The following is a 14,356-nucleotide window of genomic DNA, read 5'->3' on the forward strand; positions in this document are numbered from 1 at the left end:
CCCCACTGGGGGTTCGATTTTAAGATGAAGATCTGGCGAGATGATCAAAAGCACTGGACCTTGTGATTATTTAGTTTCCTCAACCACAGAATTGTAATTTAAATATCTAGTCGAAGTGTCCACAACACCAAACACTGTATGTCACTGGCAATGTCCTTTGAATTCGGAACGTCTATTTGATGAATTTTTGGAATTCCTCAGGGCCCTTCCAGGAAGAAAATAAAAGAGCTAAATTAACACAAGCTTAAAAGGTTTTATACAACTGTGTTAACATATGTTGTGCAGTATAACTCCTAGAACACTTTGAAAATACCTTGATGTCTAAAATTGATGGGTGTTTCCTTTAAAAAGTTAGAAATGAAACACGAAAATGGTAGTGTGTTAGGAATAACAGGGACATTATTAAAAAGAGTAAGGGTTCAAATGTTACTTGTGTTTATTTGCACTTTTAACAAAAAAACATTTGATTCCCTTTCATTGTTTTGAGAAGGCAGAATACATTTCACAGACAGATTCCAAGAACAAAGAAAACTACAGTACATCTGCATGCTTTGATACCAATAGAGGAAAGTAAATGAATGTGGTGTTGTTAGGTTATTTTTACCTTTGCATACATGCACTAGGATCAGGGACAATGGTCACAATCTGATATTTGTAACAGTGAGTCAGCTGTTGAGCCATTAACAGCACATGCACTGCAACTGTGCAGAAATCCATCTAATGTTCCTCATTTTTATCAACAACTGCCTCAAGCTGACCTTTCCCTTCGTCCTATGGTTAGACGTGTGAATGAGGATGTTATTAACTTTTAACAGCTTCAATCCAAACCATAAAAAAGAAGATATCTAACCACATTAACCACAAAGGTTGGAATGTTTGTTTTAAAGTACACTCCAGTTACAATGTGTTGTGTCTACTAGGCCAAGACTCTGTCATGCAGGTAAATTAAGAGTTCATTCATTCACTTGTTCCCAACAGCAACAAGATCCCAGCCCGAAAATCAAATAACAGTCTAGTTCAAAGTCTCTTTAATCAGCCGTCCTGCCCTTTGGCTGCTGGAGACGTGCATTAGATCAGCCAATGGTCACTCCATTGTTCCGTCAGTGCTCTTTGATCTGCCAACACGTCAAACAGTAACCAGTATATCTTTAGGAATCACCCTTTGGGAACCAGAAAGATCTGTGCCAAATTGCATTGCAATAAATGCAGTTTTGGTAAATACATAGATCCCCTAGAGAGTTTACCTTAGTCCTACTGGCACTGATCTTCTTTCAATGTCATACTCCAATTATTTCTGTATCTGATATAGGTATTGATGTTACAAATTTTAACCAGAAAGCTACAAGGGGCCTCTATCTTTCTCTTGTTCTGCTTTGTTTTCTTACATTTTTAGCCACAAGCATTTTTTTCCCACCACTTCTGTGCAGACTGAAATATCTCAATAATTATTGGATGAATTAGATTGGATGGATTTCTAAAACCACCTCTACTTGTTGAGTTAATTTGGGCCTTATTCACCTAATTCACCAGCACTTCTTATGGTATGATCGGGCTTGAAGTGACTATGTCTGCACCTTCCTTGTTGTTCGGAGTTTGATTATTTATGATTTTTGCACTTATTCTAAGTAGCTTTCAATAAAAGCGTCAGCTAAATTATATGTAATGTCATTTAATTTACTGTCCTCTAACTTTAATCTAGCACCATCGTTTGCAATAAAATGGCCCTTACTTGGCGACCAAATACCTGAAACGGATGGTATATTTTTGTGTTAGGTAATTATAAGCAAACCAAGGACAATGGTTTACATCAGCATGCTAGCAGTGTCATTGTGGCCAAATGAGCCATATTAGCATTAAGCTAATACAGACTCTCTGACTTGCTAACCTGGTTGTCTTGACAGAGTTGTTAATTGTCATCGTATTTATTTTAGTTTGCAAATAACTACAGTTCAATTCTTGATGAGCATACTTTTTCTCTTATATAAATTCACATGGCATCAGTGTTACCTGGCTGACATGTTGCTGAAGTGGATGTAAGAAGCCACCAGAACTCCGAGCCGGCCTTTAGCTCCCTGTACAGGACAACCACAGAAACAGGAGAGTTTCACTTTCAATACTCTCAGACAGTAAGTGGAGGAATGAGTGCTGAGGAGTCAGTGACGTTACCCTGCAGTGTAACACCAGGACGTGTTTGGGATGTGTTTGCAGCCAGGTCTTCATCGTTGAGCACACACTGACCATCTGATCCAGGTCAGGAGCGAGGAGATCCACCCAACCCGTGTCCAAAATCTGACAGACAAATCCCCAAAAACTGTGACACCATTTCACTGCAACATTTCACCTCTTAAATTTGTATTTTTGAGTGTTTGTATTACCTTGTGATTCCTTTGGGTGAGAGTTTCATGTTTCTGTGAGAGGTTGATGAGCTAAAGAAAGCAGACATTTTAGTCATGAAAAACAAAAGAACAGCTTTGAAAAAATGACTCTTTTGAATGTCATTCAATCTTCTGTTGAAACATTCAAGCCTATCATTATCTAAATTGTTCAAATATATATGCAACATAAAATATCGTGTGTGTACTGAAGAAAATTGATGTAACGTGATACAGCAAAAAGTTTAATACAGCGTATTCTTGGTATATTCATTTTAATGTCCCCTGATATATAAGAAGTGTGTTTTTATATATTCATGTGTGTACTTAATTACTTTGTATTTAATAGTAGCAGTTTGTCTTGAACAAGAAGCTGTAGAAATGAGGAGTGAAAACTTCCCTGTTAGGAGAAGTGGAGAGAGGAAATATCCTTATATGGATGCAAACAGCTGGAAGACAGCAGAGAATAGAATGTGTGTGTGTGTGTGTGCATTGTAGTAGACATAGGCTGTATAATAAATATGAAGAGTAAAACCATTGTATTTGGAGTAAGATGTGAGCAAGGGAATGTCCTTATTTGAAGATAGCTCAGATCTCTGGAATGAATGTGTGCGTTACACATGCTAAGGAAAATGAGTGTGCGTTCTCTGTATATGTTTATGTAGGGTTCTGCTGTTTCGCTGTTTGAGAGCAGAGGTAATGTTTTCCTCGTTATTATTGATATTAAGGTAATTTACATGTATTACTTGTATTAGTCAACTATAAACAAACTATATCTTGGACATATCTTTAAAGAGCCTGTGACAGCATCCCAACAACTGTTGTGCAATGAAATACTACTACTAGTAATCTCGAACCGTCAGTTTAAAAAAGAAAAAGCGATACCGTTCCGTTAACTATCAATAATTTCGAACATCGCGGGGAAATTCCTTCGACTCATTTTGAAGTTTTGGGGGAAGCCGGAAGTGACGTCAATGCGGGAACGCTTCACTGTGCGGCGAGAGAGCCAAACACGGACAAAGTGTGTTGTCATGCGTAGAAATGGTGAATTACTGAGATTAGGCACGTTAATAACGTTTTAATGAAGTTGACTACAGTATATTCATATTCGTCAGTGCTTTCATGTCAATTCGGCGACATAAACATAAATGATCGTGGTGAAGATGATGATTATATTTGGATTACAAATCGGGAGTGAGAGCTGCTGAATTTCCTCCCGTCGGATGTGATATAAAAACAAATCGATTATTTTTGTGGTTGTAAACTCAAGTGGATGAAACTACATTTATTAGTGCTTTCATGTCAATTAGGCGAACATATGATACATTAAATGATCGTGAGGATGATGATTAAAAATCGTTTGTTTGAGCCGGTCTGCATTTCCTGATGAGAAAACAAACCGATGCTTTTTGTAGTTGTAGTACACCAACAACATGGATTAAACGTGTGTTTTTTTTACCACAATGTTGGGGAAATTAATGGATAAAATGCACGGATTATTATTATTATTCCCACTCCGATCGGGACACTAGGTCCACCGTTTCCCCGCAGCGAGGCTCCCCCCGTTGACAGTTTACGTGGGCTGGGTGCAGTGGCGGACTGGCCATCGGGACGAATCCCGATGGGCCGGTACCGAAGTGGGCCGGTCGGATAAGTAACTAGCACATCCCCCATAGGTGGCGCGTGACGCTCAGGTTTGAGAAGGCTAAATAACTTATTTTACCTGACGCTGCCCGCCTCCGGCGTTTATAGAAAAGAGATCAACTCAGTGTGCGGAGTTTAAATCTCTCAAGTCACATTACAGGATAAAGGAAATACAGTTTAAACTGCCGTATGCAGAGAAGACGCCGACGTGTCGCACTTATCATTCATATTACATCATCAATCAGATCATCGATCATATAATATCATAATATATCATATATTTCCTTATCTGAGTCAGCTTCTCCAGCCTCATCTGGCCGTGCAACACTCACAGTGTCACAGACTGTATGCAGAAGTATTATTTAACACATTATGTTGACGAAACACTCGAGACAAATGTAATTAAAGTCAGATCCACTCGTGTCTTAGACGTGAACGCGCTCTCAGCTGGAGAGAGAAACCCTGGCTTGATTTACCGAGTTGATTTACCGAGTTGATAACCAGCGTCGTAGGACCGCTTAGCGAGATCTCGTTTGTTAGTTTGTTGTTGTTAGTTTGTTTGTTACTCAAACATATCCAGGGTCTGTTGAACTGGCTTCGTAGTACAGGGCACAGGTGGCTAGCAGCGCTAATGTCAAAGACACAGACATTATACATTATATTTGTATTTTACCAGGATGCAGTGACACAAATATTTACATATTTACATGTACTATCTACAGCACCTGCCGCCCCTGACATCCCCTGCTCCCCCCGTTGACAATTTACTAGCGGTACCGAAGTGGGCCGGTCGAGAGTCCCGGGATGATTTTTAGTCCCATTCCACCACTGGCTACATGACCATATGATCGCCCATATTGACGCACCTCATTCCTAAACTTCTAACAGATACAACATAAACCGATCCTTCAGCCTCATATGAGCTCTCAGACACGTTCAACATTAACCTGTCATCGCTGTCTGAGCTTGCTGCTGTGTGCACCGTCGTGCGTTTACATCTGACTGTATATATATAAAGGTTTACATGCAGATGCTGGGATCCTGAACGGTGCAGCTGGAGCGCTGTGCCCGCAATGACGTCACCCATCATTTGGCGGGACTTGAAGAATCCGCGAGAAGATCCAGAAAATTGTCAACATTGAAGGGCAGATTAATGGTTATCAAAGTACAAATATCCAAAATTAGTTCAGTAACGGTTTTCAAGGGGACAATATGTACTCAAATTGATGGGTTTGGATGATGGGGGGAAAACCGTGTCACAGGCTCTTTAAGGCTGCGGCCACACGAGGACGAATTTGGTCGTTTGCGTTACTGTTTAGTGTCATATAGACCGTTCGGCCACACGAGGACGACCGAATACGGCACTAAACGACTGAGGAAACGATAACGGGTCCCAAGGTGGATAGAAAGGCATACGCAACTCTCTGGGGGGTCAAACGGCTCCGTGTGTACGCCCTATCCGAAAATGTTCAGATCACTGATAGTGATTGCGCAATAGCCCCGCCTCTCCCCACCTCTTCTGCTCACCTCCGCTTACCCCGCGCCATTGCTGAAGTGTTTCGCCACCAACAACAACAACAATGGCGGATCGCAGAGTTGCTATCGTGCTCCGGACGCTATTGACCATGCTACAGTTGTTTGTGCAACATCCAGTGATGTACCTGAACGCGTTCAATGAACGATCGTTCATGAACGCGTTCATATTTTGCGCGAACGTGAACTGAACGTACTGTATTTCCGCTAGATGAACGTAATTGAGAACGCGTTCATTCTCAGCGCTGTATAACGGCGTTCAAAAGTGCGTTCATTCTCAGCACTGTATTATAACGGCGTTCAAAAGTGTGCCAGATTTCATATGCCTTTCAGCCGAAAACCCAGTTAAAACACACCGTAAACAGGCTTCAAAATAATGCGGAAAACCACCCAATCTGGCAACAGCAAGCTGCCTGTGACGCGTACGCGCCTGTCACCCCTGGCTGTCGCACTAAAATATAAATATACTAAATATATCAGACTCCTCACAACAAACAATGTGGAACCGCGGAACCGGCGAGCATTGAATGAATGAATGAATGAATTAGTATGGACGAAGCCGAGAGCAGCTGCAGCAGCACTCGCTCAGAGTGAGACTCCACGGCAGTGGTGGGGAACCTCCGGCCTCCGTCCGTATACGGCCCGCGAGACAATTTGGTACGGCCCTCGAGGTAATTTATAAACACACGCAAAAAATTAAAAAATTAAAGAAATCTAGACCGCAAAAAAATTAAACAAGCTAGTGCCTGTTTTTCCTGGCCAAGGTCAGGGTCCTTGAACACAACACGAGCCTAACGTGTCATCACGTGGTATATGTCTCGACTGACAGGGGTGCAGTTCTGACGGAGAGCACCAGAACGCCACTCCAGCACTTCAGAAATTGCAGTACCGATAAGTCCATACACATGCCGCAGTTTCTGCGTGTCTGTGTCTTTAGTTGAAAGCCCAGTGGCGATCTGCTCATCTGTCATACAGTCAATAACTTTGTTGTTATCATTAGCATCTGGTTAGCTAGCTATGCTAACGAATATAAGAAGCTTTGTCTACAACCAGTGAGGTAAAGGCACATCTTTATATGATCATTATAGTTATAAAAAAAACAAGAGAATAAAGTAAACAGGTATAAAATACTATATGACAGTTATTAATAAAGAAGAATACAGTTTCAAAGGGGAGTGATTTGTCAAATATCCATAAATTAAAAGAACATCTGCTTACAGTTGTGTTTGGGTGTTGAGAGATGTGTCCATAGATCTCCTAATGTTGCTCTCAAAGTGCAAAAAATCTTGCCAGGGGAGCATGCCCCCCGGACCCCCCTAGAGGAGGTTAGGTCCCCCCCACTTAAATCATGTTCACATGGATAGGAAACTAAATACATTTGCACACATCTTGTGTCCATATCTTTCTGTGTTGGTGGTCACGCCACACCGTGCACGTGCATGCATGCGTGAGTCATGGTGAGATATCTGGATTAAGAGGTTGCTTTTTCTTTGCACAGAATGAAATGAATGGGCTGTGATTTTAGTTTTTTTAAGCAGAGGTCAATAACTTGTACGGCCCTCTGAGGATATTGTAAACATTGAAATGGCCCATTAACATCGTACAGGAGACAAATAATAGCTCGCAGCAACGTATTGAAAAAATAACTATGAACTATAAATTAGTTCATTTTTGAAACCATTAACTTTAGTTCAAAATGTTGAATTATGAACTATGAACTGAACTAGTTCATTTTAAAATGTGTGAACTGTGAACTGAACTAGTTCATGTAGAAAGTGAACTTTCCCAACACTGGCAACATCTACAGCAATAATGACGAGGCAATAGCCCCGCCTCTCCCCACCTCTGCTGCTCACCCCCGCGTCAAAGTAAACTGCACCCTGAATTCAGATTATTTATCTTTCTCTCGATATGGACCTAAACGCGAGTGAAGTCTAATCTGACAGGACGGAGACACGCAGCTCTGCTCACCTGCAGCTCCTCCCGCTGCAGCAAAACACACACTTCAAGTCAGATCATCACCCTTAGCTATTTTAATTACCTCTCAAACTCCCTAAACTAGTTATAAATATGTTTATTTTTACAGTCGGCCGGGTCACTGATTACTGGATGAGCTGCTTCATGAGACAGACACTGACGCTGTCCGAAGAGAGGGAGGAAAAAGAGAGGCTCCGTGTATTTTATTATTATATTATATAGAGTCGTTATTCATTTGTTTTAAAGCTCAATAAATAACAAAGACCTTTGACCGGCACTTTTATAATTTTGTCCGGAAGATTTAAACTTGAATACACGTTGACTGGCGAAAAACTCTGCCCGGTTCCCTCGGCCCCCACCGCGGAGAATAAACAGAAGGGCAACCATGACAACCATGCTTCTTCGCTGCTTTTGTGGAGGAAGTTACAGCGCCACGTACAGGCTCCTGCATATGTACTGCAGCTTCTCCAGCGGTTGGAGCTAAACGGAGCGGTCTCGTGTGGACAGACACTATCCGGATAACTATTGCGTGTGGACGGAAGCTTGTTTGCGATTGCGTTTGCGTTAATTCTATGCGTTTAGCCGTTTTCGTCCTCGTGTGGCCGCAGCCTAAGATACCAAAAGTATGTGAAACTGTGTGTATATTGAACTAATGGGAGAGGGGGCCACAGAGAGGGAAGTGTCTGCAAAATGTGTGGGTGTGTGGAGGTTTCCACAAGATGACGAGCTTGTTATTCAGAGCAGGTTCGTGCCGGACTCCCAATGTGTCTGTTTTACCTTAAATGGTAAAAGTGTTACGGTGTGTGAAGCAGGCAGGACCCAAATGCAGAATAAAGTGAAAATTCCTTTATTTCAAGGCTAGGTGATAAACAAAGACAAAACAGAACACTCACCGACGAACTAGTCATGACACAAGACGAACCGACAAAGACAGACAGAAAAACCAGAACTTAAATAAACACAAGACTAATCATACAAACAAGACACAGGTGAGGAGGGAGGAGAAAACACGGGGACACCAGGTGAACACAATCGGGTAAATTAGACACACCAGGGAAACTAACGACAGGGAACCACAGACAGATTTAAACAAGACAAAACGCAGACAGAAAACCAAAAATAGATCTAGACAAGACACCATAAAGACAGATCGTGACAGTAACCAGAGCCGGTGGGACAGGTGTCGGCAAGATTCCCCACGGAAGAGGACAAGGAGTTGGCAGGACCCCCGGCGAGACATGTAATGTCGAGGCCTCCAACGAAACAGGACATGGGGTTGGCAGGACCCCCGGCAGGAGAGTAGTCGGCGGGGCCTCCAACGGCACAGGACATAGGATTGGCAGGACCCCCGGCAGGAGAGTAGTCGGCGGGGCCTCCAACGAGACAGGACACGGGGTTGGCAAGACCCCCGGCAGGAGAGTAGTCGGTGGGGCCTCCAACGGCACAGGACATAGGATTGGCAGGACCCCCGGCAGGAGGGTTGTCGGCGGGGCCTCCAACGGCACAGGACATAGGATTGGCAGGACCCCCGGCAGTGAGTAGACGGCGGGACCTCCAACGAGACAGGACAAAGGGTTGGCAGGACCCCCGGCAGGAGAGTAGTCTGCGGGACCCCCAACGGTACAGGACAAGGAACTGGCAGGGTCCCCAGCGGAACTTCCAACGGGACAGGAGTAGGGACTTGAGTGGGAACTCGAGAGAGGGCTTGAGAGGGAACTCAAGAGGTGATTTGAGAGGGAACTCAAGAGGTGATTTGAGAGGGGACTCGAGAGAGAACTCGAGAGGTGATTTGAGAGGGGACTCGAGAGAGAGAACTCGAGAGGTGATTTTAGAGGGGACGAGAGAGAGAACTCGAGAGGTGATGTGAGAGGGGACTCGAGAGAGAGAACTCGAGAGGTGACTGGAGAGGGGACTCGAGAGGGAACTTGAGGAGACTTGAGAGGGGACTCGAGAGGGGACTCGAGAAGGAACTTGAGAAGTGTCTTGAGAAGGGACTCGAGAGGTAACCCGAGAGGAGATTTGAGAGATGAATTGAAAGGGAACTCGAGAGGGGACTCGAGAGGGAACTTGAGAGGGAACTGGAGAGAAGACTTGAGAGTGGACTCGAGAGGGAACTCGAGAGGGAACTGGAGGGGTGACTTGAAAGGAGACTCGAGAGGGAACTGGAGGGGTGACTTGAAAGGAGACTCGAGAGGGGACTCGAGAGGTAGCTCGAGAGGGAACTCGAGAGGAGACTTGAGAGATGACTCGAGAGGGGACTCGAGAGGAGACTCAAGAGGGAACTGGAGGGGTGACTTGAGAGAGTTGGTTCGCCAACAGAACACGGGGGGCTGGAGTTGGCCGGTATGCTGACTGGACTCGGGGAGCTGGCGTCGGCTGGAGAGCCAGCAGGAGACGAGGTGCTGGAGTCGGCCGGTATGCTGACAGGACTCGGGGAGCTGGCGTCGGCTGGAGAGCCAGCAGGAAACGAGGTGCTGGAGTCGGCCGGTATGCTGACAGGACTCAGGGAGCTGGCGTTGGCTGGAGAGCCAGCAGGAGACGAGGTGCTGGAGTCGGCCGGTACGCCGACAGGACAAGGGGAGCTGGCGTCGGCCGGAGACGAGGGGCTGGAGTCGAAACCATGGCTGTTGGGGCCAGCACTGAGGCTGGAACCATGGCTGCTCTGGCCAGAACTGGGGCTGGAACCATGGCTGCTGGGGCCAGAACTGGGGCTGGAACCATGGCTGCTGGGGCCGGCACTGGAGCCGGAACCATGGCTGCTGGGGCCGGCACTGGAGCCGGAACCATGGCTGTTGGGTCTCAGGCTGCTAGCCTGGCCTTGCGACGACTCCTCTTAGCAGCCGCCTGAATACTCCGTGGACCTCCATAAGCCAGACGAGTTCCGGAATACGACTCCTGGACAGGAGCAGGAACTGGGGCAGAAGCACGGGTTGACTTCAGGCGGAACCCACCAAGGCGTATGGTGCCAGATTGGGAATTGGGAGACATGGAGCTAGCATGCCTAGGGCTAGCAGGCCGGGAATCACATGCTTGAAGGAAGTCCAAAATCCAGTCAGGTAAGAACTCAACAAAACATGGTTTCTCTGCTGCCAACCGGAGCGCCTCTACTAGAGCGGCCCTCTTCTGCCGAACACTGGATGCTCCCTTCCACCAATCGAAGCAGCAAGCCAGATAGAAGGTTAAATGCTGTAATTCAACCTCCCATGGATCATCTGCTGGGTCCATTTGTGGTCGGTTCGTAAAGTTACGGTGTGTGAAGCAGGCAGGACCCAAATGCAGAATAAAGTGAAAATTCCTTTATTTCAAGGCTAGGTGATAAACAAAGACAAAACGGAACACTCACAGACGAACTAGTCATGACACAAGACGAACCGACAAAGACAAACAGAAAAACCAGAACTTAAATAAACACAAGACTAATCATACAAACAAGACACAGGTGAGGAGGGAGGAGAAAACACAGGAACACCAGGTGAACACAATCGGGTAAATTAGACACACCAGGGAAACTAACGACAGGGAACCACAGACAGATCTAAACAAGACAAAACGCAGACAGAAAACCAAAAATAGATCTAGACAAGACACCATAAAGACAGATCGTGACAAAAAGACTCTTGTTTCCAGGTCCTCGGCTGGCTCGCGCTGATTCGCTACGGAAGCTCGTCGTTTTTATATCAACCAATGAATGAACTCTATGGGAGGAGAATCCGGCACACCTCCTCCCCTTTCTTTTTTGCATATAAGTCTGTTGTGTCTTTAGATCGGTCTCTCTTCTCCTGCTGCAAAGACCGAAGATCTAAACAGCACGCGAACCAGGGCAGGAGTACTCCTTGTATTGTATTGTATTATATTATGACCTTTTATCATTAAAACAGATTATTGTTTAACCCTGTATCTGGTGCTTTGAATTCCTTCTTTTATGATCTGACCCAGCTCACCAAACGACACGCAGAGCTGGAGGTGGGTTTCAGACCCCTCCCACTCCAACAGTACTTGAACGTTACTTCAGTAGTGCTTGGTATTCTACTTTATTCTAAAACTCCTCTGCCATTTAGAGGAATATTGTACATTGTACTTCACTATTCACGATTAATTTTAAAGCCTTGGGTTCTTAGTAACTCTTCAAATTCACATTGTTAACACAACATATTAATCAAAGCTGATGTATTTTCATTTAACTACCTTTCAGTATGTAATGTTTTAAACAAATACGCCAGCCTGTTACCAGCTGTGATAGTGATATGCTGACAATGCATCCATAATACATTATTCTGAAATGTTCCATTATGCATAATAATTACTTGCATTTTTTGCTCTCTCAGTATAGTTCAATGATACAAATACTTTTTTTTCTCTGCTGAAGTAAAACATTAAATGCAGGAGATTTGCTGAAATATAATAATGTAATATTTCCTCCACTCTCCTCTCACCATGTAGTGATGTCCATGCTTGGACTGCAGCATGAGGAGGATCTCCTGCAGGTTCTGCAGGTAGATCTCCTCTGGACATCCAGGTGGGCAGAAGATGGTGATGATGCGTTCAGTGATGTAGGTCAGATCGATTCGCTGGGGTTCCTCCATGATTGATCTCGGTCACATGGGAGCCCTACAGGAAGTGAAATGCAGGGTGTGTGTGAGAACGAAAGTCATGGACATTTTAGGGAAGTGAGGATTTTCACTGAAGGTCAGCAGATGTTTGCAGGACATTTTTAACCTGAACCATAAGCTGAGTTACTGGAAATCTTCATTAGGCCTTAACCACAGGAAGGTGATGATAAATAACCAACAAATCATAATGCTCAAATAGTAACTTCATTACTCATCAGCAAAACTCTACTAACCTGAAACACAGATTCTAACAAGGACGGAAAACTACAACCTTAAAAGTATTAGGTTCTAAAGATTTCTCACATGTATGTTTATTTATTCAGTTAAGCTTTGTTGGTCGTATAGGCTTCAAATCGTTTTTCTAGTTTGCTTCTAAAAGCTTAAAGGTAGGTAAGAATGGAGAAACCAGCTCGAGTGCATTAAAATTTGAAAGTAGACAACCGAAAAATATCTGCCCCTTCCTTCAGACTTCCTTACAGAGCCCCTCCTCCAACACACAGGAACGCGCACATGACCAATGAGGGCACGAGATAAGTTTGTGCACCCTTATTATACATCCATGTTGTGCACAAATGGAAGGCTGACAGGCAGGTAGGCCATCCAGTTATCTGCCGCGGGCCGAGGCAGATAATTGGTCGTGCTTTTTACAGCGCCACGGCTTCCACAGATGAAATATTTGTATATATTTATTGTCAAAGCATTTAAACATACATTTCCCCCTGAAAAAACTAATGTTTTCAATGTTGTTTTCGTGTAAATTGTGTGAAGGGTTAGCTGTTTCCAGTATTTGTGACATACAAATATGAGTGGACATAAGAGTAACAGTAAGATAAATAAGTAGGGGACTTCCTATCTTTTTTTCTTAGTTTTTTCTCTTTCTTTTTGTATTATCGTTTACACAATTTGTATATACGTCCCTCTGTAAAGGCAACTAGAAAACAATAAAAAGATGGTCACGAAAAACTTTGGAACTTAAGCTTATTAGTGTCTTATTAATTAATTTGCATTAACTCTTCAAAAACCACAAAGGGGTTTTCATTTGAAAAGTGTATCTTGTTGAACAAAACATACAAGTGCATTTATTTATTTTTTACAATAATCCAAAGTCTGTTGAAAAAAACCCATTGGTTTGTTTTTGTGGGAACCCACTGTCATCCGTGTAGCAATCTATTTAAGGTACCTTTAAGTTAAGAATCTGACTGACCACATAATGCTGTAAACCATGGAAAGTACGACTGTGGAATCTGGGATCAGTGTTAGCGATGGACCAGTACGATGACATGCATGTTAGCTCATGTCTAAAGGAGTGAGATCAACAGACGACTTTACAAAAAGCTGTGGTTAACCTCGCCTTCACCCTGACCATGTGACCACAGCAGAGTAAACAGTGATACAACCATTTCCATCAGAGCAAGAATAACCTCCTGAGAAGCACTGCAGCATGACTGAAAACACACTGTACCTCCGGTTCAATCCCGTCTCCTCAGTTTCTGTCAAACCCCACTATTATTCTTTTAATATGAGCATAATTATTATAGTAGTGGTCCATTGAGTCCACTGAACCAAAACTGATTGGCAGGAATAATAAAGTAAGACAGGTTGATCTGATTTCCACAGTATCACGAGAGGTAATGATCCCTATTCCAAAGAAGAAATTATGAATCAGTAAGAAAAGTAAAATAAATGCCACCATATAGCTCAGTTGGATTTCAACCAGGTGGAACCAGGTTGAAATCCAGCTTGGGATCATTTGTCACCTCCTTCCCCTTATAACACTGTACCTTTACTAAAGGCACTAAATACATTATAAAATTGCAATTTTGAGGAACCTGGGATCTAATTTGTTCATAACCGTAGTAGAACCGTAGTTCTGTTATGACACAACTTAAATTATATTGAGCATAAAGGGTCACATTTTTACTCATCTACTTTAACTTATCTATTCAATTAAATTTGTTTGAAGTCTCATACAGTCAAGTTATACTTAAGCAATAGCTCACGACAGGCCGTGGTATATGCTCATTATATCACAGCTAATGGGCGTGGTTCGGCCCGACGCGAAGCGGAGGATCGACTTTTCAGCCCAATTGTATACTGTTTTTCTCAGGCGCGGAGGGATACTGACTTGTTGTGAAAAGTAATTTACAATGGTATACGCTCAGTATATCACGGCTAAGAACCAATCAGATTGCTTGATTTGACTTGTCCGTTTTATAATAG

The 14,356-nt window shown here is 43.6% G+C and overlaps 1 pseudogene; it reads right to left on the minus strand.

Moving 5' to 3' along the window:
- LOC117441186 (tensin-3-like) overlaps positions 1 to 12,130 on the minus strand; it is a 21,105-nt pseudogene extending 8,975 nt beyond the window's left edge.
- Between the last annotated feature and the right edge of the window lie 2,226 nt (positions 12,131 to 14,356).

The sequence above is a fragment of the Pseudochaenichthys georgianus genome, unplaced genomic scaffold, assembly GCF_902827115.2.
Source record: "Pseudochaenichthys georgianus unplaced genomic scaffold, fPseGeo1.2 scaffold_1551_arrow_ctg1, whole genome shotgun sequence".
Lineage (NCBI taxonomy): Eukaryota > Metazoa > Chordata > Actinopteri > Perciformes > Channichthyidae > Pseudochaenichthys > Pseudochaenichthys georgianus.